Genomic DNA, 12897 nt, shown 5'->3' with positions numbered 1-12897 from the left:
ATTTTTTTCTATTATTCAGATATATTGATTTATTAAAAAACTTATGATCTTTTCAAATGTTAGTACAGATAAATTGAAAATAAAAGCTGAATTGCTCAGGCTAGTAAGGCCAACACACCAAAAAAGTTCATTAAATACTGGGAGGGTGCTACCAGCCCCTCGGCCGAGTTGGCACGAAATCTTACTATATTGTCATAATGACTCCAGAGTCTATAAATTCTATGAAAAAATATAAAAGATATAAAATGTACAACATGTATAGAATGTATAAAATGTATAAAAATGTATAAAAATGTATAAAATGTATAAAATGTATAAAATGTATAAAATGTATAAAATGTATAAAATGTATAAAATGTATAGAATGTATAAAATGGATAAAATGTATAGAATGTATAGAATGTATAAAATGAATAAAAATGTATAAAATGTATAACATGTATAAAAGGTATAAAATGTATAAAATGTAAAAAATGTATAAAATGTATAAAATGTATAAAATGTATAAAATGCATAAAATGTATAAAATGAATAAAATGTATAAAATGTATAAAATGTATAAAATGTATAAAATGTATAAAATGTATAAAATGTATAAAATGTATAAAATGTATAAAATGTATAAAATGTATAAAATGTATAAAATGTATAAAATGTATAAAATGTATAAAATGTATAAAATGTATAAAATGTATAAAATGTATAAAATGTATAAAATGTTTGAAATGTATAAAATGTATAAAATGTATAAAATATATAAAATGTATGAAATGTATAAAATGTATAAAATGTATAAAATGTATAAAATGTATAAAATGTACAAAAGGTATAAAATGTATAAAATGTATAAAATGTATAAAATGTATAAAATGTATAAAATGTATAAAATGTATAAAATGTATAAAATGTATAAAATGTATAAAATGTATAAAATGTATAAAATGTATAAAATGTATAAAATGTATAAAATGTATAAAATGTATAAAATGTATAAAATGTATAAAATGTATAACATGTATAAAATGTATAAAATGTATGAAATGTATAAAATGTATGAAATGTATAAAATGTATAAAATGTATAAAATGTATAAAATGTATAAAATGTATAAAATGTATAAAGTGTATAAAATGTATAAAATGTATAAAATGTATAAAATGTATAAAATGTATAAAATGTATAAAATGTATAAAATGTATAAAATGTATAAAATGTATAAAATGTATAAAATGTATAACATGTATAAAATGTATGAAATGTATAAAATGTATGAAATGTATAAAATGTATAAAATGTATAAAATGTATAAAATGTATAAAATGTATAAAATGTATAAAATGTATAAAATGTATAAAATGTATAAAATGTATAAAATGTATAAAATGTATAAAATGTATAAAATGTATAAAATGTATAAATCTATAAAATCTATAAAATCTATAAAATCTATAAAAGCTATAAAATCTATAAAATCTATAAAATCTATAAAATCTATAAAATCTATAAAATCTATAAAATCCATAAAATCTATAAAATCTATAAAATCTATAAAATCTATGAAATCTATAAAATCCATAAAATCTATTAAATCTATAAAATTTATAAATTCTATAAAATCCATAAAATCTATAAAATCTATAAAATCTATAAAATCTATAAAATCTATAAAATCTATAAAATCTATTATATCTATAAAATCTATAAAATCTATAAAATCTATAAAATCTATAAAATCTATAAAATCTATAAAATCTATAAAATCTTTAAAATCTATAAAATCCATAAAATCTATAAAATCTATAAAATCTATAAAATCTATAAAATCTATAAAATCTATAAAATCTATAAAATCCATAAAATCTATAAAACCCATAAAATCTATAAAATCTATTAAATCTATTAAATCTATAAAATCTATAAAATCTATAAAAACTATAAAATCTTTAAAATGTTATAACATCTTTAAAATCTATAAAATCCAAAAAAAGTTCTTTTAAACGCATTTTTTTACAATAACGCGGATTATTTTTACGCGATTTGGAAAATTGTTTGTAACAAATAAGTTTAGTATAAATAAATATAATTTAATCGTTTTAATACGGTACAATCTACCGCCTAAAAAAGAACCCAGTGCACAGTGGTCCAATAAGGCAAACGTGGAACTTAATTCCATAGCGCCTTTCACCTTCATCCTAGCTTGAAAGTGTCTTCGGAACAATTGTTTGCATGAATGACTCGCATAATCACAAATTGTCAACAAATATGGAAAGTTTATTATGCTAAAAATAAAATAAACTAACTTTTTTGTGTTAAGAGATAGCAGAATAGTTTATTCAGCAAAGTTGTAGCAGATTCAAAAATATAAAACTTTGTTAATTAAATGAAAATCCTATATTTTTTCGGTACAAAGTTATAAAGTATATTACATGAGACTTACTTAAAAGTTAGTTTTTTGTACTTATCTTTTGTTAGTTACATTTTACACGAAAGTGTTGTTTGGAGAAATTGTTAGGGCACACAAATCACATATTTTTACCAAAGACCATATATCTCCAGGACTTTTCCTTACAAAGTTATATCATATTTTAGCTTACTTTTTCGATAACTTCAAGAACGTATAGGTTAAAAAGAGGCAAGTGAAATCATGATGTCAATACTTCTCCTTGAAGTTAAGCTGGAGTACTATAAACTCCTTTAGGTTGCATTTGTCCCAATCCAGTATGGCGAGTATATATCATATATTTTAACTTTTTAGTGTTAAGATATGGAGGAATAGTTAATTCGGTAAAGTTTCAGAACGTGCAAAAATATGAAACTTTGTTGAACAAATAAAATTCCTATCTTCATTGGGTACAGATTTATAGAGTATTTTCTGTAGAAGTTACTTAAAAGTGAATTTTTTGCACTTAACTTTTGTTAGTTACAATTTACAAGAAAACGTAATCCTCAAGAAGCATTTGGGCATACAAAACACACGTTTTTGTTGAAGGTCACACACCTCTGAACTTTTCCTTACGAAGTTATAGCATGTTTTAGCTATTTTTTTCGATAACTTTAAGAATGTATTAAGTAAAAAGGAGCAAGTAGAATCATGATGCCAATACCTTTTTTCAAAGTTTAGCTGGAGTACTCAAAACTGTTATAAGTTCCATCCGTCCCAATCCACCTTATCGTTATCAAATACGTTGTTAAAGTTATCAAAAAAAAAAAAAAAATGCTAAAGTGAACTATAACTTTGTAAGGAAAAGTCCTGGAGATGTGTGGCCTGCAACAAAAACGTGTGTTTTGTATGCCCAAATGCTTCTTCAGAACAACGTTTTCTTGTACAATGTAACTAACAATAGTTAAGTACAAAAGCTAGCTTTTGAGTTACTTTTATAGAATATACTCTGTAACTCTGTACCCAATGAAGATAGGAATTTCGTTTGATCAGCAAAGTTTCATATTTTTGCACGTTCTAAAACTTTGCTGAATAAACTATTCCTCTATCTCTTAACACAAAAAAGTTAAGATTTTTGATATATGAAAACCTACTGTAACATATGCTCGCCGTACTCTAATATGGGTGGATTGGGACAAATGCAACCTAAAGGAGTTTATAGTACTTCAGCTTAACTTCAAGGAAAAGTATTGACATCATGATTCCACTTGCCCTTTTAAACCTATACGTTCTTGAAGTTATCGAAAAAATAAGCTAAAATATTATATAACTTTGTGAGGAAAAGTCCTGGAGATATATGGTCTTTGACAAAAATGTGTGTGTTATGCGCCCTAACAATTCCTCCGAACAATATTGTCGTGTAAAGTGCAACTAACAAAAGTTAAGCTCAAAAAACTAACTTTTAAGTAAGTCCTATGTAATATATTTTATAACTTTGTACCGAAAAAAGATAGGATCTTCATTTGTTCGACAAAGTTTCTTATTTTTTAATCTTCCTCAACTTTGCTGAATAAACTATTCTTCTATCTCTTAACCCCAAAAAGTTATTTTTTTATTTTTAGTATAGTAAACTTTTCATATTTTTTGACAATTTGTGATTATGCTAGTCATGCATGCAAACAATTGTTCCCGAGACACTTTTAATCTAGGATGAAGGTGAAAGGCGCTATTGAATTAAGTTCCACTTTTTGCCTTATTGGACCACTGTGCAGTGTAATAAAATAAACCCTTTTTAGAGGTTATTCCGCACAGACGGGCGTAAAAGAACATCGCGTTTTTCTTTTTGGTATTTTATCACAAGACCAAAGTAGGAGAGAGGGGGTGTCCCCAACATGCCCGAGCCGAGACTCGAACCTACGATGACTGGTTTGTAAGGCCAGCATCGTACCTCGAGATAAGTTGAGAGTTGAGCTGAGCTTCTTTGGATTTAAGATTTTGTTTGTTATGATAACGATTTTGTTAAAAGCCTTTTTTAGCTTTGAACAAATTATACTTAAAGAAAAAAAGAGAAGAGAATTACAAAAATAAAATCAACCGTATGACACAAAAGCAAATGACTGGCAGCCTGTATGGGGTGAGTTAGTATTAGTAAAATCAGTCTCGCGGAACCACGTCAAAAGCTCTAGAAAATGTGGCGAGGACCTTATGAAGTGGTGGAATTTCCAAGTAAAATGACTACTGTAATCAAAAATGGGAATCGTTTGGAAAAAGATCATAAAAACCGGCTTAAATGTTATTATAACTGAGGATTTGAATTTGAGTTTTCAAGATTGACGGCAGAATATATTTAATGACATAAAATAGTGCACGGCATAAGAAGCGCAATCAATTCGAACATTGTTGACCAAGATGAATGCCAACAAGAAATGTGTTGACACCGCAGCGACCATGTTAACGGACATATGGAAACAAAGAAATATTCCGACTGAAGATAACAAGTCTCCGTATAGAATCGCGTTAACAAGAGCTGAGCGAGCTCGGGGCAATAGTTGAAAATAGATCAAATGTAAAAAAAAGAATGAAACAAGGGCATGAAGAAATACAAGAAAAGTCCCCGAAAAGGATAAACAGCATTTTAAAGATTTATATACCTTTTTGCCCGAGAGAAAAAAGCAAAGTTTGGAAATTTTTAAGCGTGTAGTACCTGCTTTGAGTGCTAAAAATTGCAATTAAATTGTGTTTTCGGCAATGTTAAAGTTCGTGTATACAACGACCGGGGAATTCAATAACGATTTAAAAAATGAAGATTAAGCAAATCGGTTCAGTAGTTTCACCGTAAATACGGCAGAGTCATTTTTTGAGAACACCATACCGAGATAAACGCGTATAAAGTTTCAAGTTTGAAAATTTGTAAAAATATTCTCAATATGTTGTACTTTAAGATAATGCAATAATTTTTTTTCGATTTTTGAAAACTAAAAAAGGTATATAACCCCTGAATGCCAAGAGTCAAAAGGCGTGATAGAATTGATGAAATGATAGAAAATGTTCGACGAAATACGTCGCTAAAAGAGATGTATATTCTTCAAATGACAAGAGTTGAAAGGAATGACACAACTGGAACAATAAAATACAAATAAGCGAAAATTAAAAGGAAAGAGAATATTGAAGTCGCCACAAATGAAAATATGTGTCAAATCAGAAAAACGAAACGAAAAAAGACGATAGAGGGCGTTTCGAAAAATAACGTGATGAAGATAACTCAAATGAATAATGACAATTGGAGGAAACAATTGATAAATTGATTGAGTCTATGTCCAATGTAGCTGTACTGAAAAATAAAGGATACGTAACAAAATATTAAATAAATTAGCAATAATTAATTGATATCTTTCAGTTTTTTTTTGTTCACAAACATTTATTTGACATGGCACAATACGATATCTTTCAGTTGCCTAACTTTGGTCGTTTCAAAAATCATCATATTTCAACTTCTTATGTACTTACTATTCGAGGTCTATTTCGACTGTTACGATTTCAAATTTATGGTGTTTCGGCTTGCAGTCTTTTCTTAAAAATCAAAACAGAAGTTTGTGCCTTCTAAAGGCCAGAAAACGCCAAAAAAGAAAATGATCCCAAATTGAGCTCAGAATCGCCAAAAACGCCTTCTAAAGGCCAGAAAACGCCAAAAACGAATATGATCCCAAATTAGGCTCAGAATCGCTGAAAACTCCTTCTAAAGGCCAGAAAACGCCAAAAAAGAAAATGATCCCAAATTGAGCTCATAATCGCCAAAAACGCCTTCAAAAGGCCAGAAAAGGCCCAAAAAAAAGATCCCAAATTAGGCTCAGAATCGCCAAAAACGCTTTCTAAAGGCCAGAAAACGCCAAAAATATGATCCCAAATTTGGCTCAGAATTGCCAAAAACGCCTTCTAAAGGCCAGAAAAGGCCAAAAACGAAAATGATCCCGAATTAGGCTCAGAATCGCTGAAAACGCCTTCTAAAGGCCAGAAAACGCCAAAAAAGAAAATGATCCCAAATTGAGCTCAGAATCGCTGAAAACGCCTTCTGAAGGCCAGAAAAGGCCTAAAACGAAAATGATCCCAAATTAGGCTCAGAATCGCCCAAAACGCCTTCTAAAGGCCAGAAAACGCAAAAAAAAATGATCCCAAATTTGGCTCAGAATCGCTAAAAACGCCTTCTAAAGGCCGGAAAAGGCCGAAAACGAGAATGATCCCAAATTAGGCTCAGAATCGGTGAAAACGCCTTCTAAAGGCCACAAAACGCCAAAAAAGAAAATGATCCCAAATTGAGCTCAGAATCGCCAAAAACGCCTTCTAAAGGCCAGAAAACGCCAAAAAAGAAAATGATCCCAAATTGAGCTCAGAATCGCCAAAAACGCCTTCTAAAGGCCAGAAAACGCCAAAAACGAATATGATCCCAAATTAGGCTCAGAATCGCTGAAAACGCCTTCTAAAGGCCAGAAAACGTCAAAAAAGAAAATGATCCCAATTTAGGCTCAGAATCGCTGAAAACGCCAAAAAAGAAAATGATCCCAAATTAGGCTCAGAATCGCCAAAAACGCCTTCTAAAGGCCAGAAAACGCAAAAAAAGAAAATGATCCCAAATTAGGCTCAGAATCGCCGAAAACGCCAATAAAGAAAATGATCCAAAATTAGGCTCAGAATCGCCAAAAACGCCTTTTAAAGGCCAGAAAACGCCAAAAAAAAAAGAAAATGATCCCGACAGTCCGCACAGTAGACAAACTTCTGTTTTGATTTTAAGAAAAAACTGCAAGCCGAAACACCATAAATTTATGTACTTACGTTATATTATTCAAAAATTAATAACTGTAACCCTCTGAAACTATGTAGATAAAACATTTTCTGTATCCAAACCCGAAAGCAATAAGGGTGTCTTAGGTCTACATTTTTTAAGACTGGTCTGCATACCTCAAACTGGTTGCCTAACTTATGTCTAACTCTGTATACTCATTCACCGAGTAACGCAAATAATTTTTCAAATTAATAAAAAAATCACATCAGAGAACACTGTCGCTACCTCGATCCTCACATTCGCATTCGACCAATTGACATTCCGTATGACCTCACACGGAATGTCGATTGGAAGTTATACGAGGAAATGATTTCAAAAGCGGTCGAGTCGATTCAACATCATCCACCACTTGAAGAATACAACCTCCTCGCGGGCTTGATTCTCGACGCCGCGTTGCAAGCCCAAACGAAGAAATATCCCGGCGTAACGATCAAAGAACGGCCTCCCACTCCGTGGTGGGACCAAGAGTGCTCCGATGTCTACACGCAAAGATCCGACGCGTTTTTGGCCTTCCAGAAGGGAGGTATACCTGGCGACTATTCACGGTATTCGGAGCTTGATACCAAGCTTAAAAGTTTGGCTAAAGCAAAGAAACGCGGATATTGGCGTTGGTTCGTGAACGAGACGTCGAGGGAGACATCGATGAGCACTCTTTGGAACACAGCCCGAAGAATGCGGAATCGCGTAACGGTCAACAAAAGCGAGGAGTCTTCAAGTAGGTGGATATTTGATTTTGCCAGGAAAGTATGTCCGGACTCTGTTCCTGAGCAAAACATTGTTCGCGATGCGTCTCCGGGCCACGACGCGATAGAATCACCTTTTACGATGGCAGAATTTTCAGTTGCCCTCCTGTCCTGTAACAATAACGCGCCTGGGTTAGATAGAATCAAATTCAACTTGTTGAAGAATCTACCCGGCAATGCCAAGAGGCGCTTGTTGAACTTGTTCAACAAGTTCCTGGAGCAAAACACAACTCTTATAGGCCGATTGCAATGCTATCCTGTATCCGGAAATTGATGGAAAAAATGATACTCCGTCGTTTAGACCACTACGTCGAATCAAATGGTCTGCTATCAGATACTCAATTTGGCTTCCGCCGTGCCAAAGGGACGAATGATTGTCTTGCGTTGCTTTCAACAGATATTCAGCTGGCGTATGCTCGTAAAGAACAAATGGCGTCTGCGTTCTTGGACATTAAGGGGGCTTTTGATTCCGTTTCTATTGACATTCTTCCGGGTAAACTTCACCGACAAGGATTTTCGCCAATTTTGAACAATTTTTTGCACAAGTTGTTGTCCGAAAAGCACATGCATTTTACGCATGGCGATTTGGCAACTTTTCGAATTAGCTACATGGGTCTTCCCCAGGGCTCATGTTTAAGCCCCCTTCTTTACAACTTTTATGTAAATGACATCGACGAATGTCTGGCAAATTCATGCACGATAAGACAACTTGCAGACGACAGTGTAATCTCTGTTACAGGAGCCAAAGTTGCCGATTTGCAAGAACCATTGCAAGATACCTTGGACAATTTGTCTGCTTGGGCTTTACAGCTAGGTATCGAATTCTCTCCGGAGAAGACTGAGATAGTAGTTTTTTCTAGGAAGCATGAACCTGCTCAGCTTCAAACACAATTAATGGGTAAAACGATTTCTCAGGTTTTGGTACACAAATATCTTGGTGTCTGGTTCGACTCTAAAGGCACCTGGGGTTGTCACGTTAGGTATCTGATGAAAAAATGTCAACAAAGAGTGAATTTTCTTCGTACAATAACCGGACAATGGTGGGGAGCCCACCCAGGAGACCTTATAAGGCTTTACCAAACAACGATATTGTCTGTCATTGAGTACGGGTGTTTCTGCTTCCGCTCCGCAGCAAACACACATTTGATGAAACTGGAGCGAATACAATATCGTTGTTTGCGTATCGCCTTGGGTTGCATGCAATCGACCCATACGATGAGTTTGGAGGTCTTAGCTGGAGTTCTACCATTGAAAAACCGCTTCTGGAGCCTGTCTTCTCGTATTCTTATCAAATGTGAGGTCTTGAACCGTCCTGTGATTGAAAATTTTGAAAGGTTAATCGAACTTAATTCTCAAACCCGTTTTATGACATTGTATTTCAATCACATGTCCCAAAATATTAACCCTTCTTCGAATATTCCACATCGTGTCGACTTATCAAATACTTCTGATTCTACTGTGTTTTTCGATACATCCATGATAGAAGAAACTCGTGGAATCCCGGATCATTTACGCGTGCAGCAGATCCTCAAAATATTTTCCAATAAATAACGAAACATCAACTGCGACAATATGTTCTACACTGACGGATCACTTCTCGATGGGTCCACTGGCTTCGGTATCTTCAATAACAATTTAACCGTCTCCCGTAAACTCGATAATCCTGCTTCTGTTTACGTCGCAGAATTAGCTGCAATTCAGTACACCTTAGGGATTATCGAAAAAATGCCCACGGACCATTATTTCATCTTTACGGACAGTCTCAGCTCCATTGAGGCTCTCCGATCGATGAAAGATGTTAACCACTCTCCGTATTTCCTGGGGAAAATACGGGAGCATCTGAGTGATTTATCCGAAAAATCGTATCAGATTACCTTAGCGTGGGTCCCTTCTCACTGCTCGATACCGGGTAATGAGAAAGCGGACTCTTTGGCTAAGGTGGGCGCAACAAACGGTGACATTTATGAAAGACCAATTGCTTTTAATGAGTTTTTCGCACTTGTACGTCAGAATACGATCATCAGTTGGCAAAATTCTTGGACTAGAGGGGAACTGGGAAGGTGGTTACATTCCATTATCCCCAAGGTATCGACGAGCCCGTGGTTCAAGGGGTTGGATGTAGGTCGAGATTTCATTTGCGTGATGTCGCGGCTTATGTCCAATCACTATAGATTTGATACGCATCTCCGTCGTATTGGGCTCGGGGAAAGTGGTATCTGTGCCTGTGGTGAAGGTTATCACGACATAGAGCACGTTGTTTGGTCATGCCCTGTACACCGTGACGCCAGGTCTAAATTAATAACTTCCCTACGGGCCGAGGGTAGAGGACCAGCTGTTCCTGTTCGTGATGTCTTGGCGAGTCGTGACCTACCCTACATGTCCCTTATATACATTTTCCTGAAATCCATCCACGCCCCAGTCTAGTCCCATTCCTTTCCATCCACATTCAACAAAACGGCAAGAACACGTCATAGACCTCGATTTTGGAATCAGCAACTGAACCCCACACGAATCCGCTAGGACCTGAGAACCCGAGGCCTTTCGCGATATCTTGGCTTGAACAACAGCGAACAACGAACCATAACCAGCAACTGAGCCCCGCACAATACTTCCAGGCCCCGAGGATTACATGCCCCTGTCCCAGCTCATGACATCGTGGCTTAGCAGAACAAATCCATACATGCTGCATATCCATGGCCATTCGACGATCATCAGACGACCATTCAACTACAAAACATTGATTGAAAAATATATGCTAGTTTTAAGATAGACTTAATTTCAGCTCGTAGTCGGCAGCGAGGATAAAAATTTGCTTAAAGAATTTAATCATCAGATATAATTGGCGCCGTTAAACATTAAATTGTATTTGTGCCGTGTCAAATAAACGATAGGTGAAGAAAAAAAAAACACTGTCGCTCAAAATTGATTCTAGTCAAGGAATCCAAACTAATTTTCTTCAAAATGCAATTTTTTTTTGTAAGATTTGGACCACTGCGACCATTGTTTTGATCTTTTGTGGTAGCAATGCAATTTCTAGAATGTCCATTGGTATAACATATCCGGGGAGTCAAAAAAAAAAAAGAAAGCTGCTTAAAACATGGAAAAATTTCACTTCATTCCTTAAAAAAGCTGTAGCCCGAGTTTTGCTCAAAATATCTCGTGGTGATGTGTTTTCCGTTTAAAATTCCTTAGAAATAAGATAAAATCACCAAATTTTAAATAAAAATGTGTGAATTTTTCGACTGCCGCTCAGCATTGATATTTTTTTTATTCTCAGACCATTTTTTTTTATTTCCCTACAATATGTACTATATGTGAATATGGCTACAATTATATGCAAATAAGAGTTTTTGGCGAAAAATTGTTCCATGGAGCGTGGGGTGGTCCAATCGGCGCAAAAGTTGGGATTTTTGCATAGCCGACATCCATAAGTTACGTAACACAAAAAAAAACAATTTTTTGTAAACAAACCGCTTTCACAAGTGAGTGATTTTGTTGTGGCGTTATGTACCTTCAGTTGTGTGAAAATGTCTGATTTTGTGCCTAATAATCATCATTTGCGGGAAGTGTTACTGTTTTTATTTCTGTCGAGAAAAACGGCAACTGAAGCGCTTGCTTGGGTATTAGGAATTAGTCAAGATTGCTTGTTTTGGGAATAATTCAATAAAAAAGGGTTCCTAATGTTTTGAAGCAAAGAGACGTCATTTTTCCGCCTGTGAACAACTGATTCAGCGGTAAAAAAGAAAGTGTTTTCTTCATCCATCGGGACGGTGATGAGAAATGAATTTATTACAGCAACCTAAAAAAACAAGTCGAGGGAATGGCCGGTCATGGCTCTACGTCATCGGCTCGGTCGAATATAGACGCTGCGATGGTTATACTGTGTATGGGACCAGGTTGGTGATATGAGTTGATGAAATCGATGTCAAGTTCAATTGATGCAATCAAGTCGAGTACTGTGTGAAAAACGCCCACAATACGAGGTACGAAAAAGTTATTCTACTGTTCGACAACGCTTGACCACATACTGCCAAAGTCGTTAAACTTTTCATAGAAGTACTGAAATGGGAAGTGTCTGAATATTTGTATATTTGTTGACTTTCTTCATAAGCATAAAATCAGTAGAGTATAGTAACAGCATCGAAATTGTCAGTTCATAAAAATATCTGAGTCTGATTTGAGAATTCATTCTACCATTTCTGACGCGTAACGTAAAATGTATCGTCATTTCTAGCCGCAGCTGCGACTGCTGCCAGCTCTCCTGGCCACGAATGACCAACTCTCTGCCTTGCAATAGAACCGAAGCCGTCAACCGAAAGTGCTGCAAAATACGGGGTGGAAGGTTGTCACTGGGGTGGAGGCGGTGGAAATACGCTGGAGTAAAGTTTCGTATGCATACATGTATTTTCGAAAAAGAGAAACATCGAAAAGCGTAAGGCATACATAATCGTAAAATAAAAATCCAAAAACGCTACATAAGCATAAGCAATGCGGACGGAGTAAGCCACGGAAGCGTGTACACATTCGAGACCAGGTGAGTTGAGTACTAAGTTAAATCCTCAAAGGCAAATTGTGCGGTGGGGGGAACGTTTGGATAATATCAGTACAGCTAGGGCAATGCGGAGGAAAATTGTTTTCCTCTTTTGAACTCGAGCCCAGTCACACTATAGACTGTTTCTGTTCCTTTTGTGTGGCAGTGCAGCCGTCATGAAGTGGAGCGTTGTATTGAATGTAGACGGACCGCTCACTTTCCGGTCTAAGCCTAGTGGGTGAGGGTAGGTAGCGTTTCTTTTGTTTTTGAGCTTTAGGGGTGGAATTAGTCGTAGCTCGTACCTTTTTTGTGCGTGCGTACACAGCTCGATCGATCGAATCGGCTCTAAAATTTACCATCCCCGAAGGGTTAAAGGAATGGATTATTCCTTGAGTGGCTTTGGGCA

The sequence above is a fragment of the Wyeomyia smithii genome, chromosome 2 (genome assembly GCF_029784165.1).
Source record: "Wyeomyia smithii strain HCP4-BCI-WySm-NY-G18 chromosome 2, ASM2978416v1, whole genome shotgun sequence".
Classification (NCBI taxonomy): Eukaryota; Metazoa; Arthropoda; class Insecta; order Diptera; family Culicidae; genus Wyeomyia; species Wyeomyia smithii.
This window is presented reverse-complemented; position numbering follows the sequence as displayed.